Below are 15,145 nucleotides of genomic sequence, written 5' to 3'. Positions count from 1 at the left end.
AATCAAACTGTCAATGGAAAAAAAATCTTACATATTCACCTATTTTTTAAGAGTTATGCTTTTTTTTCCATCACAGAATAATTGTGGTTCAGATGTGCTTTTCAAGGTGATCATGTCTCTTACAGTTTGGTTTAAAAATGGAAGAGCTGAAAGGACCAGTGATTATCTGATTATCTGGTAAAGAACAAGACAAATGAATCATAAGCCCATAAGTGGACAAAAACCAGGATCAGAGCTCCAAAAGGTTTCATGGTGAGAAGTAAGAAAGAAGTACACGATGTGTGAGGAGGACAGAAAGTGAAATAGGCTTTGTTCAGCTCTTCAGTTTCAATTCCTGAGAAAGTGAGTAGGACGGTACTGAACACCCCGCCCTCTTGAGGGGTAATTTAACTTTGTGTTGATGCAACATTGCGCAATATGTTTAGAAAAGAAGTTAATGCTACCAAATGATCACTGGTTTTAAGATGCACATGGATGGATTTCCTTTTCTGCAAAAGGCAGCAATCATAAACTTCATTAAGAATAGCTTGTTCCTACTTGGTTGGACCTCATTTTACCATCAGAAATGCCTTAATTCTATGATGGCATCAATTCAACAAAGTGCTTGAAACATTCCTCAGAGATTGTGATCCATGTTGACATGATAGCCTCACACAGCTGTTGTACATCCATGAGACAAATGCTCCATTCCACCACATCCCAAAGGTCGGCTACTCTGTTGAACTACAATCTGGTGACCGTTTATGTTGCATTTAAGAAAACAGTCTGAGAAAATTTGAACTTTGTGAGATTGTGTGTCATTGGAACATGAGTACACTGTGGTCATAAAGGGATGGACATGGTCAGCAACAACAATCAGCTAGGCTGCTTTAACTTACAAGGGCTAAATGTTTAATTCCCCGTCGGTCTGTCAGGAAAGGTGACCTGATGAAACCAAAGGTTTTATTATGATAAAATGTGGTAATTCTATTTGCATTTTATCATAATAATAAAATAACTGTTATGAAAACAACAACAACAACAAAACCCCCTGGACAAAATCAATCTGCAAAAATATTATACATTTATATATAATTATGAAAGAAGGAACATTTTATCTCGAGTTACTGTTCTTTTTCTTTTTACACAGAAAATTTTATTTAAAATTGTGAATAAATTAATTGGACAATAGTGTACTGTTGGCTGTTGGTGAAATCTTTTCAAGTGTGACACAACACAACTGTGACCACTAAAGTGAAAGTTTCCTGTATACATCTATGATGAACAAATTCTTAGTACAATGTGAAGGTAGGCAATCTTTAAACATATATGTTCTTCTTTGTTTTGAAAAGCCTTGTGACACCCAAAGAAGTACTGTATTTGTACATGTACAAATACAGTAGGAGCTGTTTTTTTTATTTTTATTTTTATTTTTTAACAAAAACAGTTTGGAACTGTCACAGTCTCGCCTTTTCAGAGGCTTAAATTAATTGGACAAACTATCATAAATTTTAATACTTGAAATAGCAGAATAATTAACTTGATTTGTAACTGCACTGACTTATTGCTAGTGTGGATGTTTAAGACATTTATTGTCAGACTTTAGGAATTAATTGTATTTATAACGCAAAAGCACATCAGTATATAGCATTCAATTGAGGGGGTAGAGAGGCATTTTTGGACGGGTCTGGATTTGCAAGGGGTGCCTTTATCAGCGAAGCTGACTCACTAATGCTGTCATGGAGCCATGCCAGTTTAAGACTCCATTGAATGGTTTCCTTGATAGCTGATTTGATGTGTTGTTGCAGAGAAAAACCCCTTGATAGTGCTAAAGGACAGAACTGAGAAGAACATGATTAAATGAAACCCAAGACAATATAGGAGAGAGACTGCAAACAGTCTTTCAGAGAAGAGTTTAAATGTGACAAATGTAGATGCATTGACTGCCCACATAAGTACCTTGAGGAATTCTAAGTTTCTGCCTGGTGAAGAGACCTTCCTGTTTAAAGACTTTGGTGAAGCACAGTGCACATATTCCACATGTAATACTTTTCAAAATTAACTGGACGAACTGGCATAACTTTTAATACTTGGATGAAGCAAGTGTCACAGTTTGCCAAAGCAGACTGTATACATTTGTGAAGAGTGGACCCAAAATGCAGACACAAAGGAACGTGGAACTAAAACCCGAGTATTAACAAAAAGTGAGCCGTTTAATGTGGCTGATGAAGAAATACAAAGTAATGCATAAGGCAAACAAAGACGAGAATAAACAATAACCTAAACTGGGGAAACTAAAGATAAACATTAAAAACCCAATACATGAACCACTGCATAGATACAACGATACCAGGAACATGGAACCATAACACAAAAGACAACAGACAACCCGATACTAAACAAAGGAGGACAGAGGACTTAAATACACAGAGAGATAATGAGGGGATGGGGAACAGGTGGGAACAAAGCTCGGACAAATCAGACCTAACGAGATGAGGGGAAGCAAAACTAGGCACACTGCACACAGGACAGGGACTTTCACAATAAAACAGGAAACAGCATGGAACGCAGAGATGACAACATGAACTTGATAACATAAGACACGCAAACATGAAACACATGAAAGGTGAGGGAAACTTGAACACAGGGGTAGAAGACACAAGGGGAATCTGAAAAACTATAAACTATAACTGCAACTTAGGTATAATAGAAATGAACTTAGATAACCTCAAGGACTTAAAATATAAATAAAAAATATCAAAATAAACTAAAACTCAAAAAGCTGACATGAACTTGCCTGAATCTGAGTGCAGCACTGCACACTTCAGAATTCATCCTGCTGCTTCTTTTAGCAATCACACCATGAATAAGAATTGGTGACCTGGATCCACTGGTAGCCATAAAAGCTGTAATATTTCCTCCACCATGTTTGACAGATGTTATGTTTTACATTATGAAACATTTATCTTCTCCAAACTTCTCTCTTCTCATCATTCTGGTATGAGTTCACTTTGGTTTCATCTGCGTAAAATTTTTTCAGACTGTGCAGACTCCTTTAGATGCTTTTTGGCAAAGTCTAATTCGACCCTCATTTTCTTAAGTGTAACTAGCTGTTTGCACTTTGTTGTAAATTCTCAGTATATATACTGCATTCATGAAAATGTCTCTTGACTATCAGGTACCTCGACTTTGACAATGATAGTCCTACCCCCTTCATAGAAAGCTGGATGCCTGCACTTCAGTCACATATTCACTGATTTAAAATCAACTGTGAGTAAAACTGTGGTAAACTATAAAAATTGCATCTTTGTCCAAAACATTATGAAGTTTGAAAACCTTTGAACTTTGTCCATCCTTATCAACCAGGCACATAAATTATATGAAATGCTCATATTTTATCTGTCCTGTTTTGTTTGTTTGTTTAATTTACAGCAACAACAAATCTGTTTTTGATTTAATTAAACAATTCAAAGCATTATTCTGATTATATTGAAAATATATCCAACAGTACAGTAACTAACATCTTTTACATTGTGAATTTTTAAAAAAAATATTCCTGATTGTAATTTTTGGTTAAGAACAAAGTAAAACATGATTAAGATGTAGTTGTTCCAAAGCTTCAGAGGAAGACAGTGATTATGGCTGAAGACACCAGCAGAAACATAACACTGGGACCAGTTGGTATAGAACTGTTGCACAAGTTCCCTTCACAGCAGCTCACAGGACTGACACATAAGTCAGGGAATTGGCAGCCCTTAGTGACGGTACCTGTTAGACATGATGGGAAAACCTCAGTTTAAGTAACACTATGCTCATAAAATGTATGATTTACATCTTTAAACACTTCTTAATACACTGCAGAACATCTTACCATTTGTAGTAAGGCTGAAACATCGGTCCATACCAGTAGGACAAGTTAAGATCTCAGTGCAGGAGTGAGAGTCAGAGAATACACATATGTAGCACTGTAATCCACATGCTGCAGAGAAAGAAAGAAAGCTGTCATTCATGGATGAAGATTCTTTAAATACAAAGCATCATCCATTAGACTGCAGATGTCTTAATGAGATCAAGAAAAGCTTTTTTTCATTCAGAGAAAAGGCTTCTTACAAAGTTTGCAGTACCACAGCTCAGAGAATTAATACCCCGCTCTCTTGAGAAGTTCAGGTCACTTTGAGTGGACTCAATATTACTTTCATTTATGTGCACATTTGCACTTGTGCAATATGTTCACAAAAGAAGCCAATGCCATCAAATAATCACTGTTGCTAAGATACACAGGAGTGATACTGTAAAACGCAGCAATCATAAACTTCATTAACAATAGCTTACAAGTAGTGGGTTGAATTCATCCTGCTACTTCTATCAGCAGCACACCATGAATAAACATTTATGTAACATTTCCTCCACCTCGACTTTGACAATGATAGTCCTACCTCCTTCATAGAAAGCTGGATGCCTGCACTTCAGTCACATATTCACTGATTTAAAATCAACTGTGAGGAAAACTGTGGTAAACTCCAAAAATTGCATCTTTGTCCAAAGTATTATGGAGTTTAAAAATCTTTGAACTTTGTCCATCCTTATCAACCAGGCACATAATCTGTATGAAATGCAGATATTTTCTTCTGTCCTGTTTTGTTTGTTTAATTTACAGCTCATAACAAAGCTGTTTTTGATTTAATGATACAAAATGCAGAACACAAGTAACCAAACAATTTAGCAATCAAAGCATTATTCTGATTTTATTGAAAATATATTCAACAGTACACTAACTGATATCTTTTACATTGTAAATTTGTTTTTAAAATTAATCCTGTATTGTAATTATTGGTAAAGAACAAAGTAAAACATCATTAAGATGTAGTTGTTCCACAGCTTCAGTGGAAGACAGTGATTATGGCTGAAGACACAGCTTTAAACACTTCTTAATACACTGCAGAACAACTTGTAGTAAGGCTGAAACATCAGTCCATAGCGGTAGGGCAAGTTCGGATCTCAGTGCTTTTTGGCTGTCTTCCTGCGATAACAAGGATGTGGTCTAAAGAAGCCATCAGAAAATGTAGCAAAAGAAAAAAAGAAAAGAAAAGAAAAGGCAAAGGACCAGGACTTGTCCTGGGTCTCAGACTGGAGAACCTGGAGGAGGTGTCTGAGAGGAGAATGCTAAAAAAACTTCTTTGTATCATGGACAACCCCTCCCACCCCATGCACGCCTCCATGATGGACCATCAGAGCACACGCAGCAAAAGACTCATCGCCCCGAAATGCAGAACTGACTGCCACAGGAAATCCTTCGAAACGGTGGCAATAAGACTGTACAACTCTTCCTTGCACTGCATGTGATTTTCCTGAGGATTAATAACAAACTTATTCTGTTCCCATTCAGACTGTGCAATTTAACCCAACAGTTTTTCATCGAATGTTTGTTTCATCTCCCCATCATATGCTGCTACTCTCTTTTATTCATATGCACAATACTATGCCACTTTTAGAATCACCTGCACTGATAGCTAAGCTATTTATTTTTCAGGATATTACTTATAGTTATATTGTTACTTCGTTAGAGTTATTTGATGTTATATTTGCACTATCCTACTGTATATTACTGTATGCTAGTATTCTTATTCCATATGTAACACACGATACTTTACCACTACTGAATGTAGAGAAAGTTAGGATCTTGGGCTTATGTTCTCTAGGAATCGACTAAGGAGCGAATGACACACAGCTAAAAGAACAGTCAACATTTATTCAAAACAAAAACAAAAACAGTCATTCAACAGTTCACAACAGTTCCAATAGTCCATATTTGTCAGTCCGTGTATTCAGTTTAGAGTTCAGAGTTCAGAGTTCAGAGTTCTTTTCAGTCTTTTCAGTTCAGGTGTGTGAGTGTGTGTAGTGTTAATGTTAGTAGTACTACCCGGGTAGTGTATTGTTCTGAGATCTCATAAGCTTATCTGTCAAGAAGTAACGCAGTTGTCACTTCTAAGTAGGCTGGAAACCTTTCCTGCATTGCAGCTGGGGATCCGGAATCCTGGCTCGCAACTTTAGACTCCAACAAAAAAACCAACCTGCACAGGGCAGTGAACATATTTTACATGAATATCATATAACAACTTAATCAACACTAGTGACCAAATGCCTCTCACTCTTTGTATATAACGACTTAATGCAATCAATAATAAAAATTAATCAAAGAACCTTAAAACAATTTCCACATCATACAAATTATGGGATTTGAGTTAAATTTGTATGAACAGCAGTCACATCAATACAATGAATTGAGAGAATGTACACTACTGATGCACGAGGAAAGTGCAAAACGTGGTCGCAGTACTATTTAGCCAAAGACTGCTCATATTTATCATCTCATAACAATAAATAAAACTTACCTACTAGCTTTCAAAGAAATATTTCCGATTGGTTTAAAACATTCACAAGTGAAGAAATAAAAAGATAAGACAGCACTTAAAAGGAACACATGAAATTTACATTACACTTAGCTAACGATTAGCTTGCTATGCTAGCGTAGTTAGTCAACTCACCGGAAATGAACAAAAACCACAAAAACAGAGGTACATCGGCATCAACAAAAAGTGTCCGCGTTTCCCAACAAGCGGAAGAGTGAAATCCAATTTGTGTCTTCACACATAACCTTTTTCTTGAACAAGGATTAAAGAACTCTCGGTGAGTAGCTCCGACCAACATACGTAGCCTTAGCGCTATTCTCCTTCTCTGTATCAACTCAAGTTCACAAGCACTAAACAATCTCATAGTGCCACCTACTGACATTCTTTGGGAACAGCAGTTCATTTTCATGAGGCAAATTTCAGGTGGGTTACATCCCTCCCCCCCTAAATGGGCATGCATCCCTGCATGACAGCAATCACTTTAAATGGTTTTTACTCTACCAACACATGGGGAAGGGTTTGAGTCAAGGGCATGTGAAAAAACCTGATCAAGACTGTTTAAAAGAGAATGCATCACTAATGTTAAGGGATTTCCCAAGGTGTTGTAGGTTAGTCTGCTAGGTTCAGTCCTGTTCCTAGTTGACCGCTTGATTTCTCTTGTTTCTGGGGGGTTTTCATCTTTAGCAACCTCTGCCTCCAATCCATCTCCATCACTCTCCTCTTTTCCATCCGACAACCCGGTTGGTTCAGTTTGGTACTGCTCCCGAGTTACGTCAATAACCTCTCTCAGAGGTTCAACATCATTTTCTGTGGCTGGATCTATATCAGCACATGAATCGTGAACAGATGAATATTCCTCATTAACAATAACACCTGTTTCTTTCATTGGAGCGTCATTTCCAATGTCATTTCCACTAGAACCGTGAAGTGAACCATCACCCTCATCCAGCTCCACGGGTGCAGAATGAAACTCCTCTACTGCAGGGTTTAGATCAGACTCGTCTCGGTCCACACTTTGTTCTGACACAGACTCAGTTGCTTTGGGGATTTCACTGATAGTAGTGAAAGCCGGGTAATTGACTTCTTCGTAAACTACTGGAAAGTCATAAGCCACAATGTCATTATCACCCAGATAATGATAGTCTCCTTCAACTTCAGAAAATGGATTCTCTTTAGAGATGTCACCTTTGGGTGTCTCTTTCTCTGGACTTCCATGACTGGGTTCGTTTGGCACTGAGCATGACAGAAACCCACATGGTAACAGTAAGTCTCTATGCAGTGTCCTCTCAGGCCCATCTGACATGAGTGGAGCAACAACATATACAGGAGAGTCATTGATCTGTTTTACAACTTTGTAGACTGTCTGACTCCATCTGTCAGCTAGTTTGTGTTTCCCTCGTATTCCAACATTCTTGACAAGAACACGATCTCCAACCTCCAAGGTGGATTCTCTCACTTTTAGATCGTATCTTGACTTATTGCGTAGGGCAGTTTTCTCGCTATGTTCCACAGCAAGTTTGTAACTTTCCTGTAGGCTTTCCCTGAGCTTCTTCACATATTCACTGTGAGTTACACTGTCCTGCCTACTCACATTAAGTCCAAAAGCCACATCAATTGGAAGATTTGGCTGTCTCCCAAACATGAGCTGATAGGGTGAATACCCAGTTGTGTCATTTTTTGTGCAATTGTAGGCGTGAGCCAATGGCTGCACATGATCACGCCATTTTAGTTTGTCGTCTTCTTGGAGTGTTCCAAGCATCCCTAGCAGTGTACGGTTAAACCGTTCTACTGGATTACCACGGGGATGATAGGGGGTTGTTCTTGTTTTCTTGATGCCTAACATTTGGCATAAGTTTTTGATGACTGCCGATTCAAAATTACGGCCCTGATCACTATGCAACCGCTCTGGTATGCCATAGTGAATGATGAATTTTTCCCACAGGGCCTTGGCAACGGTCCTTTCCTTCTGGTCTGGAGTTGGCACTGCAACAGCAAACTTCGTAAAGTGATCCGTTATCACCAGAATATTCTTTGTTCCTCGGCTATCAGGTTCTAGAGACAAATAGTCCATGCACACCAACTCAAGTGGTCGACTGGTTTTAATATTTACCAGTGGAGCAGATTTCTCAGCTCTAGCCTTGCGGCGGATGCACCTTTCACATGTTCTGATTTTCATTTCAACATCTAGGAACATTCGGGGCCAAAAGAAACGTGTTCTCACAAGGTCAACAGTTCTTTCAAATCCCATGTGACCTACTGCATCATGAAGACTTTCAAGAGCTACTTCTCTGTACTCCTTCGGAAGCACTAGTTGAAAAAGAGTCTGGCCCTGGCTCACTCGCTTCCGGTACAAAACATTATTTATTAGAGACAACTGATCCTGTACTCTTAACATTAGTTGGACTTCCCTTTCCTCCTTTTGCCTAAGACGATAGGAAAGGCGTTTTCCTGTATAGACAAGGTCTATGACTCTGCTTATTATAGGGTCACGCCTTTGTTCTGCAGCCCAATCTTGTTGGGAGAGTTGAGGAAGAGTGCTAGTACCAGTCAGCATGTCGGCTTGAACAAACTCGTCAGGTATCGCACTTGCATCCACTGCCAAACACTCCACCGCAGCAGGTAAGTAGTGGCAGTAGTGGTAAGTAGTGTCAGGAGATATGTATACTTGGTGCTTCTCGCATACAGCTTTTAGAGCATCCTTTGGAAATGTTGCACTGTTTCCCTCTTCTGTAAACTTTGCAATGAATTGCTTTACTCTCTCATCCTCAGCAGTTGTACTGTCATCAGTTTCAACAGAAACATGTGGCCGTCTTGATAATCCATCCGCATCCTGATTTCTTTTACCGGCTCTGTACTGTATGTTGAAATTGAAATTTGACAAAGCAGCAAGCCATCGATGTCCAGTTGCATCAAGTTTAGCAGACGTTAACACGTAGGTCAGTGGGTTATTGTCAGTCATGACAGTGAAGTCAGCTCCATACAAATAATCAGCAAACTTGTCTGTAATTGCCCACTTCAACGCAAGAAATTCAAGTTTGTGAGTGGGGTACCTTCTTTCACAGTTAGACAGCCCTCTGCTAGCATAGGCGATGACTCTTAACCGACCATCATCTTCCTGGTATAGAGCTGCACCAAGTCCATGTGAACTAGCATCGGTGTGTAAAACATAGGCTTTTCTGGGGTCAGCAAACCCAAGCACTGGTGCAGATGTCAACTTCTCAATGAGGGTCTTGAAAGCTTCCTCACATGAGGGAGTCCATTTCTCATTAAAAGGACGGTTCAGGTCGCTGTTTGATGATGATTTGTGGTGTTTCAGCTTCTTGGCAGGGACATAACCAGCTGTCAAATCATTCAATGGCCTAGCAATTTTAGAATAGTCTTTGACAAACCTGCGATAATAGCCGGTGAAGCCTAAAAATGACTTCAGTTCTGACAGGTTTGTGGGTCTGGGCCATGTGGTGAGTGCAGAGATTTTATCAGGATCGGTCTCCACTCCCTGTTCTGAGACAATGTGTCCTAAATACCTCACTGACTTTTGGAAAAAGTGACATTTCTCAGGTGAAAGTTTGAGACCAAATTCTTTCAATCTGTTCAGAACTCGCAGGAGCCTTTCTTCATGTTCCTCCAAAGTATTGGAGAACACTATAAGATCATCAATAAAGACCAGTACTTCCTTGAGGTTCATGGAGCCCATGCATTTCTCCATAACTCTTTGAAAAGTGCTTGGAGCATTAGTGACTCCTTGGGGCATCCTGTTGAATTCCCAAAACCCCATGGGTGTGACAAAAGCCGTCTTGTGTTTATCCTCTTCTTCCACCTCTACCTGGTAATATCCAGACTTTAAATCCATAACGGAAAACCATTTGGATCCTGACAGAGCTGTAAATGCCTCTTCTATATTGGGCAAGGCATAAGCGTCTTTGATCGTCTGGTTGTTCAACTTTCTGTAATCCACACATAGGCGGATCTGCCCATTTTTCTTTTTCACAACTACAATTGGTGAAGCAAATGGGCTCTCGGACTCTCTAATAATGTTGCTGTCGCACAGCTGCTCCAAATGAAGGCGGACAGCTTCATAATCAGAGGGATGAATGGGCCTTGGCCTCTGTTTAAAAGGCGTTGGATCAGAGAGCCGAATCTTATGTCTCACCACTGTGGTGTGACCATAATCAAGTTCACCCCTAGCAAAAACATCAGACACGGAATTCAGCTTCTCAGCAATCCTATCTTTCCACTCGTTTGACAGGGGTGAGTCACCAAAATCAAACTGGATTTTGTCACTTGATTTTACTTTGTGGGTGGTGTAACACTGAGCATGTTTCTGCTCTGAACTTCCAGTTCGATTCATACATTCAGACCTCGCAGGAGAAACTGAAAGTGGGACAGATATCTCTGCCAAAGGACGGTGAGCTGGCAGAATAATATCATGCGTTGTCTCGTTTTTTAGGAGAATGGGAACTTTGAAGGATGTCTGTCGTGGCCTTGACATTACATAGCTGGAAAATATCAAGCCACCTGGTAGGCTGGACTGGCTGTGGGGCTCGACTAGAAGAGTGGATCCAGGGCCTGCACAGACATTTCTGACACGTCCATTTAAGGCTATTTTCTGACCAGCTGGAATTACTATGTTGGTTTTACATTGTGACTTGACTGTCCCCACAAAACTATCAGTTTTTGTTTTACTCCTGTAGATAGCATACAGATGTCTAAGGAGAGGGGCATAAGTACAATGCTCAGGAATGGTCATTTGCTCATTGAAGTCCTCATACAAGACGTCGAGGGCATTTGTACCAATGAGGACTGGAATTTCTGAATTTGCTCTGTGATCTGGGACAATTAAAGCTAGAATAGTTACAACTCTGTCCTTCCCTGTGAAACTCTGTGGGAAGGTGATGTCAACTTCAATGTACCCAAGATAAGGGACAATTTGGCCTGCAGCACCTTCAATTTCTAACAAATCATTTAATGGCAAAAGAGGATGAGAAGGTAAGTGGGTCAACTGAAATGATTTTGAAATTGTGGTAACCTGAGACCCTGAATCAATGAGGCAACTATGTGATAGTTCCCCAATCTTAACCTCTGCAAGAGACCTCGATCCGACTAATCTATTTGGAAGGTGATTCGGAATGCATTCAGCGTGTTGTTGTTTACTTTGACATCTCTGTTCTGACTTGGGACTCTTGTGAATGTTCTTGGTTCCCGTATGTCCCATTACCGGAACCTGCTCCAGTTTAAAGCTTGACCCTGCTGCTGGGCTTTCCATTCTTCCTGTCTGGCTTTTAGTTCTTTGTACTTTTGATCAACCACAGCCTTGTTTATAGCATTTTCGCAGTTCCTGGCTATGTGACCGTCTTCACCGCACCTAAAACAGAACCAAGCCTTGGGCTCAGCTCTCACTTGGGTTCGTGGTGGAATTTGGTGTACCAGAGTTTCAATTACAGGTGCGGGTGGCTCTTGTGTTTTTTCCATTGCTTTAACTTGTCGCTTTCTTGGCTTTTTAGATGGCTTTGTCATCAGTTGCAATTGCAGTTCTGCAACCTGCTTCTTTAGACTCTCAGTTTCAGAGATATAGGCCTGCAATACACTTGCACTTGGGTCAGTGTGATGTGGGAAGTCAGGGACAGAATGCATGTGCGCAATTGGCTTTGTCTTGGTAGGCCCAAATTGACGTTGCATCCGGTCCAGTTTAGAAGCCCTTCTGTCCTCTTCGGTCCTCAGCTCTAGCAGAAGCTCTGCAAACTCAGGTGTGGTCTCTTTCTTTAGTTCTAGTTGCAGGACCAAGTTATGGTCCCAACAACCCCGTTTGAACTGCTTTAGCAAATGTCGGCTTGCATCTGCTGGAATCACACCATTCCTGCTTACAGCAGTGTTAAGGAGAGCTTGCAGCCTCTGTAGATAATCAGAAGCTTTCTCACCTGGATTTTGATTTGTGTTCAGGAACCTTGCAAATATCTCCTCACCATCCTCAACAAGACCATATGCAGAATCTAACAGCCTGACATATTCTCGTGGATGTGCTGAATAACCAAGTTGCTTCACAACATCTGATGCTGGGGGAAGAAGACTCTCTAGTATTTTCCTTCGCTGAATGTCAACTGGAGTGCCATCACTGAACATTAGTTCAACATGTAAACACCATGTTTCAAAATCCACTTCTCCGGGGGGTTTTGGCACACGGCCTGAGAATGAGCGTAACCATTTGGACTGGCTATGTGTAGCGACAGAGTCATTTCTGATTACATGTTCCACTACTATACGCTGTATCTCTGGTGGGTTAGTTACTTCATCTGTCACCACTGGAAGTTTGGTTGGAGTAGTCTTTGGTTTAACAACTCTACAAGTCTGAGATTTGGCTGAATGGGTGACTGGCTGGGATGTAAGGGGCCGTCGGTGGTCGTACTTTAGCTTTGCTGTCTTTATCAAGGGTGTAGTACTGTGGTCAGAATAACTGTCAACATTTTCATCACTTGAGTCAGACAAAACAGGATCTGGCTCTGGAGTTTGATGGAGTGCTGGCATTCCAATGCGACTAGCCTGCCATTTTACATTCTTGTTGGTCACATTTTCAATCTCAAGGGGAAAATCTGACTCGTTATCCCCCATTGTAATCTCTGACTCAAACTCAGCAATAACAGTTTCCCCACACTCTGGTTGTGCATTTGGGACCCTCAGAATCCTTGTTACCACCCCATACTTCTCCAAGGAAGCAATGATATCAGCATCAGAATCTAGACTAGTAACTCCAGTAATACTGATGGACCGTTTAAAATCCACCCCGTAGTTCTGTGCTAAATCCATCACTTTTCAATGTTGTCTTAATTGAAAGCTTATCACAATAAATCACAATTTCACAATTAACAATACTATTGCAGAATGCTGTAATTTCAATATTAGCTGTGTCTTAATCGCTCCTGGCTGGCTCGCCACAAAAGGATACTATGTAACACACGATACTTTACCACTACTGAATGTAGAGAAAGTTAGGATCTTGGGCTTATGTTCTCTAGGAATCGACTAAGGAGCGAATGACACACAGCTAAAAGAACAGTCAACATTTATTCAAAACAAAAACAAAAACAGTCATTCAACAGTTCACAACAGTTCCAATAGTCCATATTTGTCAGTCCGTGTATTCAGTTTAGAGTTCAGAGTTCAGAGTTCTTTTCAGTCTTTTCAGTTCAGGTGTGTGAGTGTGTGTAGTGTTAATGTTAGTAGTACTACCCGGGTAGTGTATTGTTCTGAGATCTCATAAGCTTATCTGTCAAGAAGTAACGCAGTTGTCACTTCTAAGTAGGCTGGAAACCTTTCCTGCATTGCAGCTGGGGATCCGGAATCCTGGCTCGCAACTTTAGACTCCAACAAAAAAACCAACCTGCACAGGGCAGTGAACATATTTTACATGAATATCATATAACAACTTAATCAACACTAGTGACCAAATGCCTCTCACTCTTTGTATATAACGACTTAATGCAATCAATAATAAAAATTAATCAAAGAACCTTAAAACAATTTCCACATCATACAAATTATGGGATTTGAGTTAAATTTGTATGAACAGCAGTCACATCAATACAATGAATTGAGAGAATGTACACTACTGATGCACGAGGAAAGTGCAAAACGTGGTCGCAGTACTATTTAGCCAAAGACTGCTCATATTTATCATCTCATAACAATAAATAAAACTTACCTACTAGCTTTCAAAGAAATATTTCCGATTGGTTTAAAACATTCACAAGTGAAGAAATAAAAAGATAAGACAGCACTTAAAAGGAACACATGAAATTTACATTACACTTAGCTAACGATTAGCTTGCTATGCTAGCGTAGTTAGTCAACTCACCGGAAATGAACAAAAACCACAAAAACAGAGGTACATCGGCATCAACAAAAAGTGTCCGCGTTTCCCAACAAGCGGAAGAGTGAAATCCAATTTGTGTCTTCACACATAACCTTTTTCTTGAACAAGGATTAAAGAACTCTCGGTGAGTAGCTCCGACCAACATACGTAGCCTTAGCGCTATTCTCCTTCTCTGTATCAACTCAAGTTCACAAGCACTAAACAATCTCATAGTGCCACCTACTGACATTCTTTGGGAACAGCAGTTCATTTTCATGAGGCAAATTTCAGGTGGGTTACACATATATTGTATATCTTATTCCTCTGTTCCTCTGTCTCTCTTGCTGCATTGAGCATGTGTATGACAAAAGAATTTCCCTTGGGATAAATAAAGCTCTTCTTATGTTCTTATATTAATAAAAAACAAAACAACGACCCTTTTAATTAATGTTCCGATTACGATGATCAGATGCCAACAAAATAAATGTCTATCCCAAAAATCTCCACAAAAAAAACACACACTAACTATGCAGGTTAAATGTTTGACATTTAGACCGTGCATTTCTGAAGTCAACCTTCTTTGTAAGTTAGCAATAACCATATAAGTTACAGTCGATTCATCCCGTGGAGTATGTGTGTGGGCGAATTAGCCAGCACTTGTATTGTGTAAAAAGAGTACCTCATGTTACTTTTTTATAGATAACACGATAATTGTTGAATTTATCGTCCGTTATTGTCACGGCTGTGGTGGCAAATGTGTAGAGTGGCGAACGAAGGAGCCAAATGCAGGCACTGGCTTTGATGAGAGTGAGCTTTATTTTCAAAATGGTGACAAAATAGACTGAGCAGAGATGGGAATGACAGAAACTGAGATAAACCTAAACTGGGAAAAACTAACTAAACAAAACTGAAA

At 39.9% G+C, this 15,145-nt stretch overlaps 1 long non-coding RNA gene across 1 annotated transcript; it reads right to left on the bottom strand.

Moving 5' to 3' along the window:
• Positions 1 to 3,421: 3,421 nt before the first annotated feature.
• Positions 3,422 to 14,529, bottom strand: LOC106098658 (retrovirus-related Pol polyprotein from transposon 412). Its single transcript, XR_001224931.3, has 4 exons — positions 14,236 to 14,529; positions 6,525 to 13,761; positions 3,851 to 6,050; positions 3,422 to 3,747 (listed from the first exon to the last, which is right to left on the bottom strand). It is a non-coding gene; the product is annotated as a retrovirus-related Pol polyprotein from transposon 412 (long non-coding RNA).
• Positions 14,530 to 15,145: the final 616 nt, after the last annotated feature.

Source organism: Oreochromis niloticus, linkage group LG12 (assembly GCF_001858045.2).
Source record: "Oreochromis niloticus isolate F11D_XX linkage group LG12, O_niloticus_UMD_NMBU, whole genome shotgun sequence".
Lineage (NCBI taxonomy): Eukaryota > Metazoa > Chordata > Actinopteri > Cichliformes > Cichlidae > Oreochromis > Oreochromis niloticus.
The sequence above is the reverse complement of the archived record's forward strand: the minus strand, read 5'-3'. Positions and strand labels throughout refer to the sequence as shown.